This window comes from Hemicordylus capensis, chromosome 1, assembly GCF_027244095.1.
Source record: "Hemicordylus capensis ecotype Gifberg chromosome 1, rHemCap1.1.pri, whole genome shotgun sequence".
Taxonomy (NCBI): domain Eukaryota; kingdom Metazoa; phylum Chordata; class Lepidosauria; order Squamata; family Cordylidae; genus Hemicordylus; species Hemicordylus capensis.
Genome location: NC_069657.1, coordinates 281,100,485 through 281,127,993, shown reverse-complemented (window position 1 = coordinate 281,127,993; position 27,509 = coordinate 281,100,485). Strand labels below are relative to the sequence as shown.

General features: G+C 43.5%; 1 long non-coding RNA gene and 1 other non-coding gene across 2 annotated transcripts; both read left to right on the top strand.

The window, feature by feature from the left end:
* The first annotated feature begins 9 nt into the window (after positions 1-9).
* On the top strand, positions 10-27,509 carry LOC128340432 (uncharacterized). Its single transcript, XR_008313716.1, has 3 exons — positions 10-59; positions 13,104-13,235; positions 27,426-27,509. It is a non-coding gene; the product is annotated as an uncharacterized LOC128340432 (long non-coding RNA).
* On the top strand, positions 6,505-6,623 carry LOC128341322 (5S ribosomal RNA). The gene has a single exon (XR_008314346.1). It is a non-coding gene; the product is annotated as a 5S ribosomal RNA (ribosomal RNA).

The window sequence follows — 27,509 nt, the reverse complement described above, 5'->3', positions numbered from 1 at the left end:
TAGGGAGGAGGAGCCTGTGGCACTGTGGTGATTGGGCAGTGGAGCCTGTGATGGTTAAGGTCAGTTGGAATGCGACTGTTACTGGTTGGGAGATGTTCTTGATTGTAGAGGAGAGGAATCTATATATAAAAAAGGATAGCAGGCAGAGGTCTGCAAAAAGAGATGCCATTGTGTGAATTAAATGAGGTAACAAGAGGAACAAAATCTGTTAACTCAGGGAGGGAGGGAGAGAAAAAACATGAAGGGAGGGGGAAGAAAGAGTGGAGAAGAGCCAGTGAAGGTGAGAAAAGAGAAAAAGAAGGGAGAGGGAAGAGAGAAAGAAGCAAGGGCAAGGGACGGGCCTCAGCCTGTCAGCAGCCTGACAGGGGAATGAGTGGCCATGGTGTCACTGGCAGCAAGGAAGGGTCCAGGCAACCATTGCTGCTGTTTGGGGCTACCAAGGCCATTGGAGGAGGGAGGGAGGCAGGCAAGGGATGGACCTGGGCCTGTCAGCGGCCTGAGGAGAACGAGCGGCCATGGTGGTGGCAGCAGCAAGGAACGACCCGGTCAACCACTGCTGCTGCTCCTGGAGGGAGGAGCAGGGCTTGGGTGAGGGTGGGGAGGTCTCTGGGGATAGGGGGCTGCAGCCTGGCCAATAGGCACCAGCAATGCTGCAGCCACGACCAAGAAGGGTGAAGGAGGATGGAAGCAACGAGATGGAGGAGGAGCAGGAGTGCAGCTCAAGTGAGGGTGGGGAGATCTCTGAGGTGAGGTGAGCAATCAAGTACTAACGTGCAGATGCTCTAGAGCGTGCAAGAGTTCCAGCATTGAAGCGGAGAGAAATAAAGGCGGTGGTCAGGATGCAGAGGTGGAGGGCCGGCAGGCAAAGCCCCTCTGGCCAGAAGAGGTGGGTGGACAGCGGGCAAAGCCCCGCCGGCCAGGAAGAGGAGTTGGTGGTGGGGAGAAATAATGGCGATGGCAAGGAGGTGGGCAGACAGCGGGCAAAGCCCTACCAGCCAGGAGGAGCAGGTGAGAGGTGGCGGCGGGATGGCCTGGCCCTGGCCTGCCCAATGAAGAGAGCTGCGAGGGGAGAGAGCTGCGGGGGGAGAGAGCGAGCGAGCAAGCTGTGGGGGGGGGGAGAGTGAGCGAGCAAGCTGTGGGGGGAGAGCGAGCAAGCAAGCTGTGGGGGGAGAGTGAGCAAGCAAGCTGCGGGGGGGAGAGCAAGCAAGCTGCGGGCGGGAGAGCAAGCAAGCGAGCAAGCTGCGGGGGGAGAGCGAGCGAGCAAGCAAGCTGCGGGGGAGAGCGAGCGAGCAAGCAAGCTGCGGGGGATTGCGGGAGAGCGAGCAAGCTTCAGGAGGAGAGTGGGTGAGCAAGCAAGCTGCGGGAGGAGAGCGGGCGAGCGAGCTGTGGGGGGAGAGAGAGTGAGCGAGCTGAGGGGGGAGAGCAAGCGAGCTGTAGGGGAGAGCGAGTGAGCTGCGGAGGGAGAGCAAGCGAGCGAGCTGCGGGGGAGGAGAGCAAGCGAGCTAGCTGTGGGGGGAGAGCGAGCGAGCGAGCTGCCGGGGGAGAGCAAATAAGTGAGAGCACTGTGGAGGGATGCCACAGGCTCAGTGCACAACTGCACAGATGCTCTATGCGGGGTCAGCTAGGAAGTATTAATTCCTTTGATTCTAATTTAGATTTCTGTTAAACTATTAAATTGTAACTATCTGTTTTGGTAGTCTTAATATCCTCATTTGTTTAACTGGATTATTGATGCCATTTATATTTCATGTTACAGTGTTTATGAGTGTCACCATTTATAAATAAAAATAAACACATTAAGTATTAGTAAAGCATTTTAATTCTGTTGTTCAACTACTCCCTCCCTCTCCCCAGTTCTTATTATTGATTTATTATTACTTTTATTATTTGTTACTTTCCTTTAGGTGATAGTAGAAGCAACTACTAGGTATTTTCCAATAATTGCTGAGCCATTTCCAATCCTTAAATTAGTAACAAGTCATTATTTAAGAAGAAATTAAACTTAAATGAGATCTCCATCTATTACAAATTCAGTCTTAAAAATCTCAGTTATTTTCTTTCTTCAGAATTTCTGGATGAGTTTAAGCTAGGACTTCTGCTATTTTACTCTTTGTTATCAATAGATTTCTATTACGTGATTTCCACACACCCCAGGATGACCTCTTTTGACTGTAATATCAAAAGATACAAATTTATATACCACCTTGGGATTGTTTTAATAAAAGGCGGAATATAAATTTAACAATAAATAAAAATAAATATAGTCCTCTAGGCAGACTGCAACACTGCCTAGAGATATCAGGTGGTAGAAAAATATGATACATTTTTTAAATGATAGATAGATAGATAGATAGATAGATAGATAGATAGATAGATAGAATTTATGAATTCTATGTAGAAAGCACCAATTCCCCCCACCCACCCACACACACTATTACAGAAGTGATTCTGTAAGTCTGCTAAACATCCTACATCCATATTTTTAAAAAGTGGATTTGCTGAATATCCTGTCAAGTTCTTTCTATGGGGGCGGGGGGGCGGGGGATGCACTCTTAATTACACATTGCATTTTCTTATCTCATAATGGAGTAGCGGCTGCCTTTGTTAGCCTGATGAATGATCTCCAATTTGGAATCCAGAGAGGAAGTGTGACTGCTGGTCCTTTTGGATCTCTTGGCGGCTTTCAATACTATTGACCATAGTACCCTTCTGGAACATCTGAGGGGACTGGGAGTGGGAGGCACTGCTTTGTAGTGGTTCCTCTCCTACCTCTTGGGCAGGTTCCAGATGGTGCCCCTTGGAGACTGTTGTTCTTCAAAATCTGAAGTTTCATATGGTGTCCCTCAGGGTCACTGATGTTTAACATCTACATGAAACTGCTGGGAGAGATCATCAGGGGATTTGGTGCAGTGTGTTATCAGTATGCTGATGACACCCAAATCTATTTCTCCATGTCAACATCATCAGGAGAAGGCATAAACAACTAAAATGCCTCCCTGGAGCCAGTAATGGGCTGGATGGGGGATAACAAACTGAGGCTTAATCCAGATAAGATGGAGGTACTATTGTGTGAGGCTGGAACTCGGGAGATGATTATGATTTGCCTGTTCTGGATGGGGTCACACTTCCCCAGAAGGAACAGGTACACAGTCTGGGGATGCTTCTGGATCCTAACCAGAATGCCCCAGGTTGAGGCAGTGGCCACTCCAGAGATGCCTTCTATCAATTTCAACTGATACGCCAGCTGCATCCATTTCTTGAGATAGATGACCTCAAAACAGTGGTACATATGCTGGTAACCTCCAGACTTGACTACTGCAATGCGCTCTATGTGGGGCTGCCTTTGTACATAGTCTGGAAACTGCAGTTGGTACAGAATGCGACAGCCAAGTTGGTCTCTGGGTCATCTCAGAGAGACCATATTACCCCTGTATTGAAAGAACTACACTGGCTACCAATAAGTTTCTGAGCAAAATACAAGGTGATGGTTATAACCCATAAGGCCCTAAATGGCTTGGGCCCTGGGTATTTAAGAGAATGTCTTCTTTGCCATGATTCCTACCACCCATTAAGATCATCTTGGAGAGGTTCATCTACAGTTGCCACCGGCTCATCTGGTATTTACTCAGGGACGGGCTTTCTCCATTGCAGCCCCTAGGCTTTGGAATGCACTCCCTGTTGAAATAAGAGCCTCCCCATGTCTGACAACTTTTAAAAAGTCAATTAAGACACATCTGTTCACCCAGTCTTTTAATTAGACTTACTGTTTTAATATTTTTAACCTATTTTGGTAATTTGTTTTAATGTTTACATTTTGTTTTAATTGTGTTTTATTGTAAACCACCCAGAGACATAAGTTTGGGGCGGTATAGAAATGTAATAGATAGATAGATAGATAGATAGATAGATAGATAGATAGATAGATAGACTATTTGACCATAGTCAGTTTTATATGTGCTGCTTTTTATATATTCCTTGAACCATTGTTTTCTTTATTTGTTATTCCTCTTTAGTTTTTTCCTATCTTTTCCCCACAAGTTTCCACAGTAATTTGAATTTTAGTCCAATCTTTTTGTGTCTGACTACCTCAAACCTTAATTTTTTGTATAAGTAAAACAACCTTCTGTTTCTTTTCTCTTTTTTTGAAACTATTTTTCTAATTTTGTCTCATTTTCCTTTAATTTTGGCTCATTTTTTTTCTTTTTCTCTTGCTTTTTATTTACCTTCAGGATATTTATTTTTTCTTGTATCCTGGTTTTTGGGACATATTAAAATAAACCTTATCTTGCTAGTGTTTTGTTTATAAACATATGCCATTAACAACAACAAAATATTTATATACTGCTTTTCAACAAAAGTTTCCAAAGCGGTTTTACAGAAAGAAATAATAAACAAACAAACAAATAAATAGAAATAAATAAATAAATAAATAAGATGGCTCCCTGTTTCCAAAGGTTTCACAATCTAAGAAACAGAAATCAGCAACAGTCACTGGAAGTACTGTGCTGGGGGTGGATAGGGCCAGTTACTCTCCCCCTGCTCAATAAAGAGAACCACCATGTTAAAAAGGTGTCTCTTTGCCCAGTTAGAAGGGGTGGCATTCATTAGATAAGTTATTTTCTCTTTTTCTGATCAAAACTGGCCTTTGTTCAGTAATCCAGTTTAATAATAATTCCTCTCTATAACACTGAACAGTTTCCCCAATATCACATTTCCAAAATGTAAGTCACAAAACAATCAGTTCTCCTCAGTTCCTAATCAGGTATTTCAGTTCATCTTCAAACAATTAATATAATGAACATTGTTTATAACTAATATGACCAAATTCTTCAAGAACCCTGCATCATACCTTTAAACTCATTTAATCAAATATTACAAAGTTCATCAGCTAATATTAACCACAGTTCATAGTGAAATTATGTTCATCCATTTGGGAGTCAAATTGCTAAATAATTCTTAATACTTCATTATAAATCTATTGTCCCGGTGCATAAAAATTATTTGTCTCAGTTCATTATAAATCAAAGCAAGGCAATCAATTAATTTAGTGTCTCATGTTTTCAATTCATCTATTAGAATGGCATATAATTAGAAGTTGTTCTGGTAAGAACTTATCTGCCTACATTCCTTTCACTATAATCTTAACTGATAATTACCATCTTCACAAGTTAGCCTACTTCAGTCTTAAACGTTCACATGTCCGCCATCTTGAATTAAGGTGGATGGCATCATCACAAACTATATCATTGAAGTGTCCCTGTGTGTCAGTCATTATAACTGTACCAGATTTGTTTCAAATCAGTTAGGCAGCCCACAGGTTAGCCCACTTGTAACCTCAACCATTCACATGTCTGGCATCTTGAATTGGGGTGGATGACATCATTACAAACTACATGCTTGCACAGTTCTTCTGTGTCCCTACACTTGTAGCAAATTTGGTTCAAATCGGTTAGATGGTTCACAAGTTAGCTATCTTGTGTCCATTTATTTATTATTATTAATTATTAAAACTTTTATACCGCCCTTCCAAAAGGCTCAGGGCGGTTTACATTAAAACACCATTAAAATCAGTTAATAATTAAAACAAAAATTATAAAGCATAAAACAATGATTAACAATTAAAAACATCATAAAACAACAATTAAATAATCAGAACAATTTAAAAACAAGTTTTAAAAAGATGAGAAAGCCTGGTTGAAGAGATGTGTTTTCAGGTGTTTTCTGAAAATTGCCAGAGATGGGGAGGATTGTATCTCAGCAGGGAGCGCATTCCACAATCTCGGGGCAGCAGCCAAGAAGGCCCGTCTCTGTGTAGCCACCAAACGAGTTGGTGACAACTGGAGACAGACCTCCTCAAGTGACCTCAATGGCCGGTGGGGCTTATAGCGAAGAAGACGCTCTCTTAAATACCCAGGGCCTAAGCCGTTTAGGGCTTTATATGTTATAACTAGCACTTTGTATTTTGCCCAGAAACCTATTGGCAGCCAGTGTAACTCCATCAACAAAGGAGTAATGTGGTCTCTCCGAGATGACCCAGAGACCAACCTGGCTGCCGCATTCTGAACCAACTGAAGTTTCCGGACTACGTACAAAGGCAGCCCCACGTAGAGCGCATTACAGAAGTCCAGTCTGGAGGTCACCAACAGATGTACCACTGTTTTGAGGTCATTGATCTCGAGAAACGGGCGCAGCTGGCGTATCAGCCGGAGCTGATAGAAAGCACCCCTGGCCACCGCCTCAACCTGAGAAACCAAGGAGATATGTTGATCCAGAAGTACTCCCAGACTGTGAACCTGTTCCTTTTGGGGAAGTGTGACCCCGTCTAGAACAGGCAGATCAAAACCGTCTCTAGAGTTCTGACCCTGCACAATAAGTACCTCCGTCTTATCTGGATTCAGCTTCAGTTTATTCTCCCTCATCCAGCCCTTTACTGCTTCCAGGCAGGCATTTAGGGAGGATATGCCAACTCCTGAAGAAGTTGACATGGAGAAGTAGATCTGAGTGGTCTACGGCCACACTACCCTGAACGCACCCGATCTCGTCTGATCTCGGAAGCTAAGCAGGGTCAGGCCTGGTTAGTACTTGGATGGGAGACCGCCTGGGAATACCGGGTGCTGTAGGCTTCCAGGAGGAAAGGGCCTCTATAAATAGGCCGCTACAATTCCTAAGCACCAAGAAAGATTGGGTCACAGCCTCTTATTTCTATACAATCTATTCACCAAAGCTGCACTGGGCGTTTACAAGAGCTCGCTTGAATGCTCTACCCTCAGTGATGCTAGCAGGGAAATTTGAGAGAAAACCCTATGAGGAGAGACTATGCCCGTCCGGAGCTGCTCCCAAAACATTGATGCATTCACTGTTACATTGTCCACTTTATACTGATGAAAGAGATTTATTTTTATCTCAGTATCTGAAAGATCTCAAAAGCCACTCAGTGGAGACAATTCTTATATGTTTATTAGAAGAAAGGGACCCAACAATATCCCTGGCGTTTGCTAAATTCTGTTACACATTGACCAAACTAAGAGAAGCTAGAGCACAGCAATCGGTTACTGTCAAAGGTTCCTGATTTTATGTATTTGATGACATTTTAGACTTTGTTTCCGTTTTTGTTTTCTCTCTTTACTGTGTATATTCTGTGTATATTGATGTTTGATCTAAGATCATAAATAAACAACAACAACAACATAGATCTGGGTGTTATCAGCATACTGGTAACACCCAGCTCCAAATCCCCTGATGATCTCTCCCAGCGGTTTCATGTAGAGGTTAAAAAGCATTGGAGAGAATATGGAGCCTTGAGGGACACCATACTTAAGCTCAGATTTTGAAGAGCAACAATCTCCAATCGACACCATCTGGAATCTGTCCGAGAGGTAGGAGCGGAACCACTGTAAAACAGTTTCTCCCACCCCCAACACCCTCAGACGTTCCAGAAGGATACTATGGTCGATAGTATTGAAAGCAGCTGAGAGATCCAACAGAGTCACACTTCCTCTGTCAATTGCCAATTGGAGATCATCCATCAGGCCGACCAAGGCAGTCTCCACCCCATAGCCCGCCAGAAAACCAGTTTGAAATGGGTCTAGATAATCACTTTCCTCCAAGACCGCCTGGAGCTGAGAGGCCACCACCCTCTCAATTACCTTGCCCAGCCATGGGAGATTGGAAACTGGCCTATAATTGCTCAACTCTGAGGGGTCTAACGCAGGCTTCTTTAGAAGAGGTCTAATAATTGCCTCCTTAAGACAAGGTGTTCACATCTGCACCATCTTGAAGTGGGGTGGATGACATCAACACAAACTACTCCATTGAGGTACACTGTGTGTCACTCACTACAACTGTACCAAATATGGTCAACATCGGTTAGGTGGTCCACAAGTTAGCCCACTTGTACCTCAAAAGTTCATGTGTCTACCATCCTGAATTGGGGTGGATGACATCATTACAAACTAAACTCTATGTATCCCCGCTTGTGCCTCATCTGTTCACGTGTTCACCATCCAAGTGAGCTAACTTGTGGACTATCTAAATGATTTGAACCAAATTTGGTACAGTTGTAGTGAGTGACACATAGAGACACCTCAATGATGTAGTTAGTGATCATGTCATCCACCCCAATTCAAGACGGCAGATGCACGAAGTCTTGAGGTGCAAGTGAGCTACCTTGTAAATCGCCTAGCTGATTTGAAACAAATTTGCTACATCTGTAGGGACACTTAGGGACTGCTGAAGGGCATAGTTTGTGATGATGTCATCCACCCCAATTCAAGATAGTGGACGCGTGAACATTTGAGGCTCAAGTGGGCTAACTTGTGGACTGCTTAACCAATTTGGACCAAATTTGGTGCAGTTGTAGCAAGTGGAACAAAAGGACACCTCAACGGTGTAGTTTGTAATGATGTCATCCACCCCAGTTCAAGATAGTAGACATGTGAACGTTTGAGATACAAGAGGGCTGATTTTTGAATTGCCTAACCGATATGAACTAAATTTGCTATAGCTGTAGGGACACATAGGGACAGCTCAACGGTATAGTTTGTGATGATGTCATCCACCCCAATTCAAGTTGGTGAGTGCATGAATGTTTGAGATGCAAGTGGGAACTGATTTGGACCAAATTTGGTAGAGTTGTAGGGATACACTTCAATGGCATAGTTTGCGTTGATGTCATCAACATGGTGAGATTCAACATGGCAGATGCATGAACATTTGAGGTGCAAGAAGACTAACTTTTGAACTCCTAACTAATTTGGGCCAGATTTAATCCACTCGTAGCAATAGTGAATTGAAAGTAGGCAAATTATTTCTTTCCAGCTCAGCTTGTTAATATCTCTGCTACTTGGAAGATTCAATAAAACCAAAGTTCAGTTCATCCAACAGCAACAGTTCCACCTCACTGCTTGTTATCTTTTTTTGTACTTTCTTATTTTTCTAGTGTTAAGTTATCCCCTAAGACTTCCCCCCTCCCTCAAGTCACTCCTAAACACCTCAGTGCTATTCTCTTCACATTATCTCCCCAGTTGTTATCCGAAATATGGTCTTAACACCCACACAAAGTGTTTGTTTCAGCTATGCAAAAATTTCTTATGAGGGAGGCAACTATGCAAAAATTTCTTATGAGGGAGGTAACTGGATGCTACTCTCCACTTCAGCACCATCATCCCAGCCTTTCTAGGCCTTGACTAGTGCAAGGGCTCTAGAGATTCACTGGTGGCTGGGGGATGCAGTGGTTAGCTCCTGTCACTAATTCCTCTTTCCCCTTCAGAGATCAGTTTGTTTGCTGAGGTACTTCCTGCCTGTCTTTCACATAACTCCAGCATGTTGCAGAGGATTCTGGAAGTGTTTTAGACAGAGAACGCTCTCAGTTCAAGCTCAGGGCAACCAGACCTGTTGGGCATCACCATAGTCCTCTGTGAAAGCCGGTACACCTCAGAACACACCTAACTTTCCCTCATACGATACAGGAGAAGATTGAAAATGGGTGGCAAACTGACTTTGGGTTAAACTTGTGTACTGTTACCACTATCCTCATTAAAGAACCCTTGATACATATCTGAGGAAGACGTTTCTGGAATACAGCTTGAAAACCAGTAGCTTAGAGGATTGTATATAGTTTTTCAACAAAAGTTCTCAAAGCAGCTTACAGATCAAAAGGAAAAGGTTTGTCAGTGTTTTCCCAGCAATTGGAGAACACCTTGTGTGGGCTTGTAACACTGGCTTCACGTCAAGACAGATAATTCTAACAAGACAGATAACTCTAACTCTTCCTTCATTGAGGGATCACAATGCAGCCATGGTTTCCTTCCTCATATATCTCATATTCTCACACATTGATGTGATCATTCACTGTGATTGCTGACACTTCTGAAGGGGAGGATGCATTGGGTTCAACTAGTTCTGCAAATTGTTTGAATGTTGATTCTGGACTGTTGTTTCTTGCTTGTAGTTTATTAAAAGATGTATAGGTAGCAAGAGACATTACTGTTTCCACATGAGGTCACTAAATCCATTAACATACGTAGGTAACACAACATGACTACAGTTTGTAAGTGTCAAAATTCTTCTGCTTTGGCTGTGTGAGCTGCTGATGGGGCTGTACAGTTGATCCAGTCCCGTAGCTATCAATGGGCATGACACAGCAGCCATATTTATTATTTATTTATTCGATTTCTATACCACCCTTCCAAAAATGGCTCAGAGCAGTTTACACAGAAAAAATAATAAATAAATAAATAAATAAGATGGGTCTGATATTTGCTTTAGACAACTGAAGCTCATTATCCTGTTGAAAAAATGTCACCGGCTTCAAGTTAATATACACAGTATTATAGGTGGTCCAGGATCATTGCATGCAGTGGCTCTGACCCTGAGATAAACATGTGGGGAACCTACTTGCTTTCCCAAGAAGTCTGACACTGAGAAACTTCACTTCCATATTGTTTGCCAAAATAACGAAGCATGACCATCTGTCTTTGGAAAGAGCAGGTTGCTGCACAACCATACCTTGAACATATTTGCCGAATGAGCATGGCTCTTCTGGTAGGTTGACCTATCTTGGGAGAATAACTTTGAAAGCATTTTCCATAGCAGAGTGTCAGGATCCAAACACAGAGTCTCCATGTTTACACTTAAAACTGAAGATGAATAAACATGGGTATTGCCCTATGACATTTTTCACAGAAGAATTATTTGCATTGTATCAGGTGTGATGATTGATATCCTTGCTCTTTATTTATCTGATATGACAGAACAATTGGCATGTGGTTTTGTTTTTAATCCTATAGACTTTGTTATGCAGCTCTCTCCCAAGAGACAGGAGTCTAATTCCCATAAGCAACAGATGAGGTGGCAAATACATGTCCCGAATAGACCACTTCAGACTCTAGATGACGGCTCACATGATGGAATGCTCTTGTGAACTCATGCACAAAAATGTTCCTACATCTTGAAAACCAGCATGTCAGAGAGAGAGAAGATTATGCTAGAACTTCTCTCTCTGATATTTAAGCCCTTTTCAGGCATTCATTCTTCACAGAATGAACATACACAGGTGCGGGGGAAAGCAGACTCCACCCCTGCCCTATCTGCAGTTTTTAGAACACGAAAGAGATCACCTCTATATACAACCATTTTATTTTATTGTTATTTTTTATTTTTTGATTGTTAAATTTATATACCGTCTTTCATTAAAAACGGCAGATCCCAAGGAGTATCCCAAACCATATATGCAATAGACATTTTAATGAGTGCATGAAGTTGGGAGATGGACCTTGGTCCCAGTATGCTGACCTGGACTGTATGCATGTTCATTCTCCACTGAATGAATAGCTGGAAAGGGCTCAGGTTTTCTGTGTTAAGGGGATATTTTGTGTGTGCAGAGGGGCAGTCCATGACATGAGCTAGGAGTGTGCAGGAGACTAAATGATTCCCCCTTTGCTGCCACCCACTTTCTTAGGCTAGGGAACCCCCTTTGCTTGTAAAGGGGACTCCTAGCTGGATTTCCCTTTACAAGTAATCTGCCGAGCCAGCCTGCAAGCCGGTTCTTATAAACGGGGATGGGCTGGTTTGAACTCAGACTGCCCAAACCAGGCCAGCTTGATGACAAGCCCGGCTCAATGTGAGCCGACTGGCACATCCTTAATATGAGCCCCCACTTGCAGTCTGAAGTCCAGACAGCGGTTTACCTCCTCCATCTGCTGCTTGAGAGACCTAGGCCAAAGAGTCTTGCAAGTTAGCATAGATGTGCTCATAACAAATAAGGAGTCTCAGCTCTTCTCATCCTATGTTGCATTGTAAATGACTCTGTAATACTCACTTAAGAACAGGGCAACACTCCATCGGTTGAAGAGCAGGGAGCACTCACTTGGTGCATCCCTGAACTCCACTGATGTTTCTACTGAGCTCACAGAGACTCTTCAGAGGTGGCCAGGGGAGGGGGACTGACATGGGGGAAAACACCCTCCAGACAAATAGTCCCCCCCACTTGCCCCCCCATTTATGAATGCAACAGGATGCATATCAGTGAAAATATGTTCAGTGTTAATGTGAAATATGCGATTATTTCTGTTTCAAGAATCTAACACAGCTCGCCCACCCAGGAATGCACTTTGCCCCTGCTGTACCTCCCCAACAATTTCCACCCACTGGTGCCACCACTGCTCCAAATATTCCCAATGGGAGGCTCATTGCTGCAGTGATGGCACAGAGCGACAGAGCAAGCCCATGGGTTCTGCGCGGTATGCAAGTCACTGCCTGACCCAAAGCCAGTTTGAATCACTGTCAGGAAGTGGCTGAGGGAAGGGGTGGCATATAAAAGCTGATTCTCATGACGATGTCTTTATAGAGGAGACTGCTAGAAATGCTTTTCTGTGGAGAGTGTAAACTCTGGAAGCTATTTACCACAGGAGTGCATAGAAAATCTCAATGTCATTGCCAAGCCAGTCCAAGTGTCTGCTGATACGGCTGTGGGGATTATCTGCATAATTGGGTCCATGCATGCCATAAGCAATGTGCAATGTTATTTCCAATATGGCGCTGCTGCTATGTGGAAGCAGTATGCTTCCTATGTGTAGACCATAACATGATCTTAAATTGACAGTTGACAAGATATACTCTTTGATTATAGTACTGGAATACCGTGCTTTTAATCCAAACTAAGAGTTGCATGTGGGGAATACTTCTGTGCATGCTTGAAAAAATGGGGTGATATTTTGGTGCCTCCCCCACTTCCCCCTAGAGCCTCCTGGCCCCATAACCCTCAAGGACATATTTTGGGATGCACAGGTGGCTGCAAAGGAAAGGGAGGACTGCTGAAAATCACCACCCCTCTGTGTGTATGTGGAACAGTTCCCTATACACAACTCTTGGTATGGATGTAGATCAGTGTGTTGTTGGGGAAATGATCACAGAGCTATGGTCTACTGTGTTTTCTGAAGTATGTAGATTCCTTCATCCACAGACCTTGTCATTTACAATTATCCTCTCCTAGCTCAGTATTCTATATTTTGTACTGTATTCTCTTTCACAGGGATAGCTGCTAAAATGTTCCCATCTCTATGGAGTGGTGATGTATATACTAACTCCATTTGTTTGTCTCAAAGGAAACTGGAGAAAGCAACAGTGAATACCATGATGAAAGTTCCCTTATATTTAGCTAAACTGTTGACAGTGATCTCGACTGACAGACTGAAGCAGCAACAAATGCAGTGAGGCAAGAACTGATAAAGGAAAAGGTCTGTAAATAGTTAGTTGTGAAATCCTTTTGAACTGGGTTAATAGTGTCTGGATTGTTGGAAAGGGATTCTGTGGCAACCCAGACTTGAGCTATCTTCCCCTTTAGCTTTGGGACTGATTTTCAAATTATATACAGATGCCATGAATAGTTTGTGGCAAAATTAAATGAATAATGTAAGAAACGATATCATAATAAATTTAAAAAGGGACTTTATGGTGGCAATAGAAGTTGAGGGGAATAAGAGGAATGCAAACGGTGATAAATAACATAGAGATATGTGTTCTGCCATAATAAAATGTATTAAACAAAATTAAACATAGAACATTTTCGGTATATGTAATCTCAACAGATTTTACTCTATTGAAAAATATTCTCATTTTCAACTCTTGTAGTCTAGCTGAAGAGAATCATGTTATTGCCCAAGTACCTCTACTCACATCTTTTTTACCGAGAAGGAAAAGCAGCCTGTAGGTTATGGAAGATGGATCAGTTCTGCTGGCAGTGGACAGTCTGCTATAGCCAAATTGCTAATATTTGTAACAAATGCTTCTAACCATGATTTAACTGCACCTATCCAGCCAAGATTATAATATTGGCAAGTTTTGTCCTTGTTGCAACCCTTTGTATCATTTCTGAATTGTTCCATCTGTTACATATTTCCTTCATTTTCCACCCTGAATTCAACATTGGCAAGCCAACTTAGGCTAACTGCTGTCTTAAAAGCAAAGCATCGGCTTACTCTGTGTAAAGCAAACCTAAAATAAGAAGGAAAGAAGCTGATTACTGCCAACAGTCTGTAGGAGATGGATGCACAAATATTATTTATCATTCAATAAATACAGCCTCATTTGATCAAATGGTTTGGAGAAGACTCAATATCCAGAATATTTTCAATTCATCGGTGATTAAGATAAATAATGTGGATTAAAGCTTAATTAGGGTTACTTGGAGGAAAACCATTGGGCTGGATAACTGGACAATTCAGCTATTCAATTTGGATAATTCAAATTCATGTATCTAGAAGGCTACGATATATCCAAAGGCTATTTTAGAATGTAGAATCCTGGTAGATAACTGCATCTTATGTAAGTAACTATTACAGATTAGTTTTATAATGTAGACAGTTTTATACAGATTAGTTTTATAATGTAGCCTTTTATGGTGGAGCCTATCTTTTAATATCCATCAGTGCCTGTTATGCTATAGCAGGTAGATGCTTCATCACCAAAGGAGTACTGGTAGTTTTCTTTCTCATGGGACTGTCTATGGTCTGGTCTACACATGCAGCAGAATGAGGTGGTAGAATTCTAAGGTGGTGGAGCAGACTGTACCATCTCAGACTGCAAGCAGCAATGCCATTTTTGAGTTACCCTCCCTACATTTATTTTTTAAAAACCAAGCTTTCTGCAAGTTAAAAGAAAGAGCATGTCATTTGGGGATATTCTAGTCCATCTTGCTCCCTGTTGTGCTAGTCTTCTACTTGTAGGAAGTTTTTGTGTGTAGAGAAGCCTTCTCGTATGTTGTTTTCCTCACCTGCAGCCTGTACAGTCCATTCTGTCACCTCTGGTCTTTACCATCTTCTCTTGTCTGTGCAGAACAGGCCCATATCAATTGAGTTTATGTACATACTAAACTAAAGTCTAGAGCAGTGGTTCCCAACCTGGGGGCCTCCAGATGTTGCTGAACTACAATTTTTTGTGGCTGGGGCTGATAGGAGTTGTAGTTCAGCAACATCTGGAGGCCCTCAGGTTGGGAAGCACTGGTCTAGAGTCTAGGTGCAAAAAACCTGATTAATTTCTAGCTGGAGCTGATGTAGTTTGTTGATTAAGAGATGGAAAAGTATAAGCTGGAGGTTTTGTGAGTTTGATAATTTCTGGTTTGCCGTTTGTTCTATGGGGAGTTGATTTATATTTTTGGTGTACAACTTTTCATGGACATGAGGTGGCATCAGGTCTCAGTTCTTCCGTCACTTGGGATCTGTCTAAGGCCTTACATGCTTCAGATAAATCTCTAGAGTCCCTCTAGAGTCCTTCTAGTCTAGGGGCAAGGGCAGGTCTTCCAGCTGCATGGTGTGGCAGGCCTTCATCCTGCATCATTGAAGGCCACACAGACCCAGTTCATATCTGCTTAAATCCCAAATATGGAATAGTCTCATTACTGCAGACAAATGGAGAATGTATTCCTGGCAGTTATTCATGTGATTATGGGTGGGGGTGGGGGGAAGAAATGTCCTCACATCAGAAAAGTGCATGACCCAAATGTTACTTCTTCTACATGTCTGTGACCATCGGACAGGTCTGTATGGTGTATTTGAGAATGTATGGACAGGTCCTTACCTGCCATCCTATCCAGTTCAGACATTCCTTGGCAGTGGATAGGCTGGTGCATTTAGTAGAATCCTAACCATCTGAGGGTCTATTAAAAATACGTCATTTGAATTGTGCATTTTTTGTGGAAGAGCATTCACTGCATTTTGAACAGATGTACAATTTTTCCCCAGAGCAAGCCTTAGAAGAAATCCATTCTCCCTGCCTCCAGCTAAAGTGATGGTGAACACTGATAATGGGCTTTCCCTTGTGACAGTCATGAAGTTCTCTCTTTCTGTGTTCAAAGCTGTTTCTCAAATTTTGGTGGGTGGGGAAGTTAAGCATCAAACATGCTTAATCAAATAAACATTCAAGGCACTCTGGAAAGACACTTTTTAAAAAGGTGGGCAGCCCATATGAAGCATGGGTGGAGAAATCAGAGTTGCGTGCAGAGCAAGTATGTGCACCATTTGAGGAGTGATGTCAGAGAAGCTGACATCACTCCATAATGGGGTGGGGCGGTGGAACAGTGGCCCCTGTTGTAGGTATGTCCATATACTCCCTGAAGATTTTCTCAGAATGAGTCAGAGTTCCCTCAGACAATAGGACATCGGAAAGAACTTTCAAAGTTCTCTTGTCAGGCTTCCCCATTGTTCTATCAAAAGAAAATTAAGAGGAACCCAATTTCTAGCCTAATTGTTAGAAACAACTGCAGCTTCAGTCACTCCTGATGGATTAATGGTGGGTTGTCTTTCATGTTTAATGTGGTGGTGTGATGTGATGCAATCAGGCTGATGAGAAACTGATTGGCCCAGGCTCATGGAGCAGCTGCTCTGAGTGAAAAATCAACCCTCCTGTGGCCAAAGTCTACTTCAAGGGGAAGGCTTTCGGAAGTCAACACTGGAGCAAAACAAGGTCTTAAATAATGAGCACTCTGGAGTCATAGACAGCCTGTTCTGTCCTCACTTTTGCTCTTGGAGCAATAAATTCTTTGGGATTTTTCCTCTTTCCTTGTTTCTAATAACTTTAACTCTGTTCTGATGGGGACCCCTCTCTGTTTTTCTATGGGAAGATTGATAAAACTAATTTAAGCACAGAAGGTAGGAAGGAACTTCTGCTTATATACATATATAAATATTAAGCAGTGTGAAGACTCGGAAGATCGCCATCTGGTTAGCAGGGGTGCAGCAAGGTTGACGTGCGCCCTGGGACAAAAAGTGAAGACGGGCCTGTGTGCCCACCCCCACTTCTTCAGAGAGGTGCAAGGGGAAGAGCCAAGAGCCAGCTGTCATCCAGCCAACCTGTCCCCCTCCCTCACAGGCCGAGGAACATGTGCCCCCTCTTGTTCATATCTACACCCCTGCTGGTTGCCAATTTGTTTCTGGGTTCAGTTCAAGGTGCTGGTTTCAACCTTTAAAGCTATCAATGTCTTTTGACCAGAGTATCTTGAGAACCATCTGATCAAGCACTATGTTCTACTTTGTACAAGTCCCTGCTATTCACTGTTTTACTGGGGTCTCTGTGTCTGTTGTCCCCCTCCCACACCTCATGCCTACTTGCCCACTGCTGAGTTAAAAAAAAAATTTTTTTTTGAGAGACAGAGGGTTCAGTGACCTGGGAGTGGAACCAGTCAAATAAGCTAAAGATCTTATACTGGTGACAGCAGATGTTTAGACTGAGGGCCAGCTGAGGCCAAGCCCTCACATACCCGAATCAAAGACAATTCTGAATGTAAGATGATTCCCTTCAAAAGCAGAGGTTAAATACAGGTTTTACTTGCATTTACGTGAAAGGAACAGGACTCTGAATTTAAGATGACCTCCTGATTTCTAATAGTGAAAAACTTGGGGAAACTTGTCTTAGATTCAGATAAATACAGTAAGATATGATTGTTTGTGCTTTTATAAATATGCTATATTTTTGCTATATTTTTAGGTTATGTGTTTGATGCTATTTTTATCGTTCCTTCTGAGGGTTTTTTTGGATTGTTAACCACCTTTCTATGGCAGTAATCTCATCTTCTGTGGGATTATTCCCATAGAAAGGCAAGGAATAATCCCACCGCTCAGAGCCTTTGTACACCGCCCAGAGTCTTTGTGAAAAATAAAAATAGATAGATAGATAGATAGATAGATAAAGTAAAAGCATCACAACCATTTACAAAGAATCCAATGTTATCAAAGTTGTTAAAGTTGTGCCGTTGAGTCGGTGTCGACTCCTAGTGACTACAGAGCCATGTGGTTTTCTGTGGTAGAATACAGGAGGGGTTTACCATTGCTATCTCCTGCACAGTATGAGATGATGCCTTTCATCATCTTCCTATTTGCTGCTGCCCAATATAGGTGTTTCCCATAGTCTGGGAAACATACCAGCAGGGATTTGAACCAGCAACCTCATGCTCCCTAGGCAAGTTACTTCCCTGCCCACTGTCACTCCTGCGACCCGCTGCTTGCCATCTGGCTCCCTGCAGCGTGACCCCCCCCATCACCCTGCTGCTGCAGTCGCTCCTGTGCTGATGCCCTGGTGCCTGCCACCACTCCTATCCCCTGCCCCCTTGCCATCCAGCTCATGATGAGCTGGGAGTTATATGGGAATGGAGGGCATGCATGCACCCTGTGATTGCACTAGGGCTCATGAACCCACTCTATTCTAGGGATGTGCACAAAACTGGTTTGCCTGGTTCAGTTTGAATTCAAACTGGGTTCGAACCGGGAGGGGGAGGTTCTGTTTTGGTTTTGCTTGAACCCCACCTGGTTTGGTTCAAATTTGAACCAATTTGAACTGATTATAACCTTCAAAAGTGTGTGGGGTGGTAGTTGGCACCCATGGGTGCCTACTACCCAACCCCCAAAGCAATTGGACACTCATACGATTTTTAAAATGAATTTTTGAAATTTATTTTTATTTTTTATCATAGGGTATAATGGGATGTGATTCATCCCATTATTCCCTATTGTGGAGCACTCATGGGTTCCAACTACCACCCAAACCCCAAAGCAATCGGACACTCTTACAATATTTTTATGAATATTTGAAATATTTTTAATTATTTTTCTCATAGGGTATAATTGGACTCAAACCAGCCCATTATCCCCTATTGTGGAGCACTTAGAGGTACAAAGTCGGGTGGGTGGTAGGCACCAGGGGTTCCTACCACCCACCAAACCCCAAGGCAATCGGACACTCCTCCGATTATTGGTGAATTTTAAAAATATTTTTAAATTCTTAATAGGGAATAATAAGGATTCCAGCAAATGTATCACTTCACATCAAGGGGAAAGGGGTGACCTAGAGTGGAGTGTGGTGAGTGGTAGTGCCCAAGGGGGGCAAGAAAGCTACCAGAATTATTTGACAGGAATTGGGTAAAGGGCTGATTTTTAAGTGATTTTTGAGTTTACGCGTCTTTAAGGTTTTTCTCCATAAGGAAAAATTGAGGTTTCAACAGCCCCATAACTGCACTTGGGGGGTGCTGGGATTGCCCAGGGAAAGTGATGGTGTAGTTCACAGAGGGTGCCAACCAGGGGCGTAGCTAGGGGAGAGGGGGCCCGTGTTCATCCCTCTCTCTGGCGGCCCCCCGGTGTGAGGGAAACAATGAAGAAAATAGGGAGGGGATGGAGCTGGAGGGCCCTCAGGAGCTGGGGGCCCGTGTTCTTTGAACCCTTTTGCTCAATTACAGCTACGCCCCTGGTGCCAACCACCCCCATGGATTACTAACCCATGGGGTACAGGGTTTTGTTGTTTCTGAGGTGTTCTGAGTGTAGATTCTCTGGTAGCAAATGAGAGCGGATTCATGATTTGTCACTGAAAATCTCATTTGCTACTAGAGTGGGTGCCTACCACCCACCCCACTTTTGTGCCCCTAGGTGCTCCACAATAGGAGATAATGGGCTGGTTCGAGTCCCATTATACCCTATGAGAAAAATAATTAAAAATATTTGAAATATTCATAAAAAATCATAGGAGTGTCCAATTGCTTTGGGGTTTGGGTGGTAGTTGGCACTCATGGGTGCTCCACAATAGGAAATAATGGGCTGGTTTGAGTCCCATTATACCCTATGAGAAAAAAATATAAATAAATTTCAAAAATTCATTTAAAAAATCGTATGAGTGTCCGATTGCTCTGGGGGTTGGGTGGTAGGTACCCATGGATGCCAAATATCACCCCACCCACTTTTGGAGGTTTGAACCAGTTCAAACCAATTCAAATCGAACCCCCCCCCCAGTTTGGTTCGAATTTGAACCTGCAGCTCGAACCTGATGGCTGGTTCGGTTCAAATTCGAACCATCGAACCGAACCGGTTTGCACATCCCTGCTCTGTTACCATCTGACTCCCAGCTGTCCAGAAGCAGGAAGCTTCTGACTGACTCTGAGCCAGAGGGCAAGCACTGTGGGGGCGGGGAGGCAGTGATGGCAGTGGCATGAGCAACAGCAGCAGTGACCAATGGGAGCAGCAGCGAGGTGCCACTGGGGGGTCATCATGCGGGGGGGGGGGCTGCCTGTGTGCAGCCATTGAACATGGGCCCAATCTGCCTTTGCTATACCACTGACTAATAATAATAATTTATCTTATAGCCTGGTATCTTAGGGACATACAGTGTGATTTTTGACTTTTTCTCGTTGAACAACAGGCCCCCCCATACCATAGCCCAAACTGCTTTTGGACACCCCCGCCCTTCATTTCAAGGGCAGTTTGCTTTGCAGCATGAGTGTGGAGAGGCTGTTAAGCCCAAAGCCCTCTTGGATGCACAACTTGTTATACAGTTTTTTGAATCCTGGCCATAGAGTTTTATATATCTTTTTGTTTCATTTTTATCCTGCCCTTCCTCCAAGTAGCTCAGAGGCAGTGTATATTTGTTTGTTTGTTTAAAATACTGACATCATGCCCCTGCAGCACAATGCTGGCTGCCTCACAAAAACTATGGTTCCTGCCACCTCTTGCTATTTTAACCTTAGGCTGTGGTGGTCCAAGATCACCCACCAAGTTTCATGTCCAAATGGGAATTTGTACCCAGGACAAGGCTGGTCCTTGTCCAACCACGACATCACACTGGCTCTCTAAGTTTACCCATGATTAAGACAAATCTCTAAGAAAAATATTTTCAGTATGGTGGGAAGGTTGAAGGCCCTTGAACATCCCATTATCTGCTGTTGCTCTACTGCTTGCTAATGTCATAGGATTTATTTTTATGACAGGACCATTTTATTGTTTAAAAAATAACTTTATAAATAATGTACTGTGTTTTCGAAACTGGATGCTTCATTGTCATGGAATTTGTTCTGTGAATAGGGAAGCATATTGTCTGTAGTCCTGCTCCATAATTTTTATAGCCAACCTGCTGTGCGAGTTATCTCGAAGCATTTGCTAAGTGGGTTGCAGAAACACTAGAGAAACTTGAAAATGATTTTTAAAAAACAACCTCTCTCTCTTTTGGCTGGCAACTGCTCTGCCAAAGGCAATAAAGAGAATAAGCTTCTCCTGTTAAGAATTATTTTTTCAAACCCTTTAAATAGATGAATAATTTGTACAGATGGAGCATCACCCCCAGCACTTCACCCTTGCTCATTAATAGCTGAGTCAGTTTGGTCTGCTTGAGCGTGGACTTTCGGTAATGTTAAAATTGGCTTAAATATCTGCCTTCCTCTCCATTTGTTCAGCTTTCTGCAGTAATTTGTCCCCTGGTTTAGCATCATCTTTTCCACAGCTGAACTAATAGACACCTGCTGGGGTAAGTGATGAATGCTTGAGAGAATTCTCTGCCATAAGATGTAGTAACAGTCAACAGCCTGAAAGGCCCTAAGAGGGGTTTAGAAAAATTCATGGAGGACAGGTCTATCAGTGGCTACTAGGCTGAGTGGTATAGGCCACCTCCAGCCTCAGAAGCAAGATGCTTCTAAATACCAGTTGCAGGGGTGTAGCAATAGGAGAGAGGGCATGCCCTCTTCCCAGAGGCACCTAGGAACATAGGAAGCTGCCATATGCTGAGTCAGACCGTTGGTCTATCTAGCTCAGTATTGTCTTCACAGACTGGCAGCAGCTTCTCCAAGGTTGCAGGCAGGAATCTCTCTCAGCCCTATCTTGGAGAAGCCAGGGAGGGAACTTGAAACTCTTCCCAGAGTGGCTCCATCCCCTGAGGGGAATATCTTGCAGTGCTCACACATCAAGTCTCCCATTCAAATGTAACCAGGGCAGACCCTGCTTAGCTATGGGGACAAGTCATGCTTGCTACCACAAGACTAGCTCTCCTCTCCCTAAAAGATCTTGTCCTATCTTGGAGATGCTGCCAGGGAGGGAACTTGGAACCTTCTGCTCTTCCCAGAGCGGCTCCATCCCCTGAGGGGAATCTCTTCCCGTGCTCATGCATCAAGTCTCCCATTCATATGCAACCAGGGTGGACCCTGCTTAGCTAAGGGGACGTCAGGCTGGCGACCACAAGACCAGCTCTCCTTCACCTGGTGGGCCACTGTGTGAAACAGGATGCTGGACTAGATGGGCCTTGGGCCTGATCCAGCAGGGCTGTTCTTGTGTTCTTTTGTAGAATTATTCTCCACAAATTCTCACCTTATGTATTTCTTCACACAGGAATACTTCACATATCCATAGATGGCTACTTGGGGGCATGGCTAACAGAGAAATCAGACCTTAAGGAGCATACTTTGCGGGGGGGCACCCAAAGAATTGGGGTGTCTGGTTTTTTTTTAATGGTGCACAAGCAGCTGATAGAGTCTATTTAATTTTTACAATCAAGTTTATAAACATCATATTTTTTTCAAGATCAAAGTCCCTCATTGTCTTGACAATTCTTTCTTTCTGTCAGAAAATGTTAATTTGCAGTTCTAAAGATGCCCAAGTACCTGAATGTGGTTTTGCAAATCAAAGGGAAGAGCTATTAACAGGTTTTCAGTACACCATCAATCCCTATTATTATTATTATTATTATTATCATCATCATCATCATCATCATCATCATTACATTTTATATCCCGCTCTTCCTCCAAGGAGCCCAGAGCGGTGTACTACATACTTAAGTTTCTCTTCCACAACAACCCTGTGAAGTAGGTTAGGCTGAGAGAGAAGTGACTGGCCCAGAGTCACCCAGCTAGTTTCATGGCTGAATGGGGATTTGAACTCAGGTCTCCCCAGTCCTAGTCCACTACACCACTACACCACGCTTGTCTCTTTGGCCCCATTTGGACACAACGCCAAAAGGGGTGGGGTATAAATATTTTAAATAAATAACAAATAAATAAGAGGTAAGCGTGCCAGAGCGTGATCGTCCGAAAACTGCAGTTGCGGTTTCATCATCCAAACATGACTCTGTTTTCTCTCCCAAACCTGGATTCCAAACCTCGTGACTGCACTCTCATGAGGCAAACCTTCCAACTCAGTTTGTATTGAGTTATGCTGCTGAAACCTGAGGTTAGAAAGCAGCATTGTGTTGTCCAAATTCTGCCACCGCTATAACCTGGGTTTTGTGCGCAAGTTCCTCCAGCCGTCATAGAGAGGCTGACTCAGAGCAGCCCATAAATGCGTCAGTTCTAAGGCAGCAGCGTTTCTTGCTGGCTGCCTCTCAGAGCTGATGGCCCACCCTCTGCTGTCCCATTATTATTATTATTATTATTATTATTACATTTATATCCGCTCTTCCTCCAGGGAGCCCAGAGTGGTGTACTACATACTTGAGTTTCTCTTTCACAACAACCCTGTGAAGTAGGTTAGGCTGAGAGAGAAGTGCCTGGCCCAGAGTCACCCAGCTAGTTTCATGGCTGAATGGGGATTTGAACTCGGGTCTCCCCAGTCCTAGTCCAGCACTCTAACCACTACACCACGCTGGCTCCCTTGTTCCTCCTGCCACTGATTGGCAACAGGCATGCTGTGTTCCTGCAGTTCTTGCATTTAAAAAGGACAGAACACCAAAGGGGAATGCTTTAAATAAAAGGAAAATAGATACAGATGCAAGGAGCCCTTTCCTTGACCTAACACCTGATCTACACACATTCCTGGGCTCTCAGAGCTTATCAAAGGAATGTGGTTTCTTTGGCCTTAATGTACACATAGATGCGTGGGGTGGGGCAGACCAAGGGACATGCCTGAGAATCCCAGGGGAAGACACTGGTTGCCAGACCACAGAAGGGCCAGGCCTGCTCCTCTGTCTGGAACTCCAGGAACAGATCTTATTGACTTCCTAGAAGGGAATATGTATATTAAGGCAGGCAAAGGATCCTGGGGATTGGTTCACTGTAACCAAGGGTTCCACCAGGCTTGCAGACCTGGGCAAAGCAGTGAGAAAAGCCCAACATACTCTCATGCTGGCAGCAGGGGGGTAAGGGGTGGGTTAGTTTTCTTGTGAGAAGGCCAGTCCACTGGAGAAAACAGGAACACTAATTTGTTTCAGCTCTCCATTTGACTGTACTCTCATGAGGTAAACCTTCCAACTATAGGGTGCCCCACTGTTGTGCCTAACAATAGAACTCATGCTCTGTACCTTCCCCCTTCCACCCAGCCATTCTGGACTTAAAAGTGGTCTGGCCCACTTCAGGTGTCTGAGTGGGTGGGCAAACCAGGAAAGACCAGGGATGAATCCTATGTCCCTGGCTAATCAGTACCCACTTGATTTGTCCATGCAACATGTTTGCAAAGATACACTTGCAGGTTGGGGTGTGCAAATAGACTTCCTTTCAGGGAGAAGGCAGCAGAAAAGTGGGAAGAAGGAAGAGTGAGGAGCAGAGTGCTACAACTCAACTCTACCCTTCAGAACCAGCAACATCCAGTTGGAGATGGATTCCAAATCTGACCTTGAGTCTGCTCCTAATTCTGATTCCGAGGTCTTGTGGCTAGGCCAGGGTTTTTGTACTAAGAAACATATCCTGAGGCAATGTGTAAGTTAAGTGCCATGACTGCAGGTGCATGACTGTGAATGACGGCATTCCTCTCTTCCCAGGGGAGGGAAGAGACCCTTCCTCCCCAACTGTGGAAGACAGTGGTACGAGTGGTGTGAGGAAAGGGTTAAAAGGTCTTTGCCCTGCCGAGGGCAGGCAAACACTGTTGCAAAGGCAGGATCACACTGAGCACGCCCCCTCTAACAGGGAGGAGTTCCTCTGCCCAGAAGCCCAAGGTTGCCAAACCACAGTTAGTCCATCGCCTGCAGCATGATTCTCAGCTTCACAGATTAACCACAGCTGCATCTACCCGGTCTTTCACACTGTCCAAACGGGGCCTGTCTCTCTTCACTCATTGAGGCCTGTTACACTGAATTATGCATACTGTTCACTCTGAGCATGTGCTTAGTGTAAGACCCAAAACCACTTTATATGAATCTAAGTATGTCCACAGTTCCTGTGCATGTGCAGAGTCATAAACTTGGTTATAAAGTTGAATAATTATATCAGCCACTTGTGGAGTGATTCTCTTGCCCTGTAATAGAAAGCAAGCAACAATCCAAGAAATCTCAGTCGTTTCTCTCCCCCTCAATGGTGGCTGGCTGCTACTCAATTTTCTTTAATTTCTTCTCCTGAATGAGGATCATGCTAAGGAGGGGGAAAAAACCATTTCTGGAAAGTCAACTGCTGTGTTGAAGAAAAAGACCCTCATGAGAATTTCAGAGAATATTCAAAAGTCCAATATAAAACCTCCAGAATTCCCTCCCCACTCATATTCTCCCCCTGAGAAATATTGGAGATTGTTTGGGGGGCATATTGTGTTGGATAGAATACCACCTGATTTCAGGTTTTGGGAATACAACTAATAATATAATAAACTTTATTATTAGTATTAGTTACCTCTGCTCCGGCCACATCTGTAAGCATGAGGAAACACACTTACTATGTTCTCAAACACATGCTTAGGTATTCTGAGCACGTTTAGTGATAAATATGTTTCACTGAGGTCATATTCTCTACAGTAAGTTTGTATAGAATAGCAGCCTTGATTTTCATTTTGTGGTGACATTCATACACAGCCAGGCATGGTTGACTACCTTTGTTACTAACTTTTACATAAAAATCAATAAAACAAACTTTGATGGAACTGCTACCAGGATTGCCTTACAAAAGAAAGAAAAGAAAAATTAAAGCAATAAACAGCACCCAGTTATATCTCCATAACAAGCTATGAGAATCAGCAAGGTAATAAAAGTAGTGACGGAACTGTTTGACATCCATTACACAGCAGAAAAATCAATTTATTATTGTTTGGCAGTTAAGTAAATGAATTATCACCGAAGAAAGGAAAAATATATTACTTTTAAAGATGTGTGCAGTTCACCTTCAAACATATCATGAATAAGATCCTCAGTGTCCTGCTTTGAAAAGGACACCTTCTGCTGATATAATGAAATTTGCCCAACCAATAATTACAGTGCTGAATGTGTCTTCTGAGCCTGAAAAATGTGTGTTCTGAGCCTGTGAATCTTCAAGCGTGATTCTTTAATTTTGAAGAAAACAGGTAGTTCAAATATGCTTCAGAACAGCAAGGCTTTTTTAGTTAGCAAACAAGCCAAAGGACACAAGAACATCTTGCATAAATAAACATTCACTCTTCTTCCTTGATTCATCTTTCACCATTTGCAACCTCACTGCCAGCAACCTTTCCCCATTTAGCCGACTGATTAAGACATTTGTATTCTTGACAGCTTTTCCCATTTAGGGCTTACTTCCGCTTTAAATGTTCTCTCAGATAACGATATTGCTTAGGTTAGTTTTGTTTTTAAACTGGGTTGGCTTTAAGTGTTTTCATGGGAGTTTAAGATGCAGGGCTTTGCTCACCCATGTTGGATGGAAAATTTCATCATCAATTCATACATTTTATAAATGAATTTAATGTTTTAGATGACTGTGGGAGTCAGTGGCATAGCCACCGCTGAACGTAGGGCATGAATGCCTGGGTCTCCAGCAACTATCAGCTGCCCCCTCCTGCTTCCCCCTGCATCAGGCACTTGGGCCCAGAGCTGAGCAGAGTGCTGGCCACCTCACTGGCCACTCTCCATCACAAAGCTGCTGTGGAATTGCCCCACCCCAATGAAAACAGATGGCCTTTTTAAGGCAGACCTATTTTCGCTGGCCCTGGGACAGTGTGGCTGTGCTGGCTTGGTGATGTCATTAGGCCTCATTGGAAGAGCCAGTGAGAGTTGGGACTGAATGCCAACAGGCTGCTAGCAGTGGCGGTGGCAGGTTGCGAAGGGAGTTGGCTACGGGAGGTGGGATACTCAGATCTTGGCCCAGAGCTGCCTTCAACTTTGCTACATCCCTGGGGTGAGCGTGCAAGCAGAGTTCATGGAATGGGACTTTCCCACTCCCCCTTTTCACTGCAAAATCTTGATATCCCACTGGTGGAACGTTGTGGAATGTTACATGGCGGCGGGGGGTGGATTCAGTGGGAAAGAAGAATAGGTGTAAATCAGGCAATCCCCCTTGTACCAGTATAAATGACCTCCACATGCTATTGCTCCATTGGATCCAAGCCATTGTTTCAAAAGTGCAACTATACCTCTGAGATAACATATCTCAGATAATATTATCTGTTCATTATGACTCAAATGTCTACTGAAATTTTACTGACATTATCGCTTGATTGCACCTGTAGAAAAGTGTTCTTAAGAAGCTCTGTTCAATTTTTTGGTTTCGCCATAGGCCATTAAAAATAAGTTAAAATTTAAAGATCCACAAATAATATGTATGAACACAAAGTACCATCTATCAAAAGCTGGCACGTATCCTGAATAAAGTCAACAGAAAGGTAGAAACTCTTTTCATTATCCTAGGATCCTTACTAAAGAATAAATAACCTGTTTTCTGGAGTTGGTACAGACTTGTAAGGAAATGCTATGAATTTCTCTCTGGCAGCCTGTGTTGAGTAAATAATGGGGGAAATCCTCTACCTTTTCAGAGCCACAAGGACAAAAAACGAAGATCATACGGGGTTGTGACCAATCTGCCTTCCAGAACTGCAGATGGCTTCAATTGAAATCTG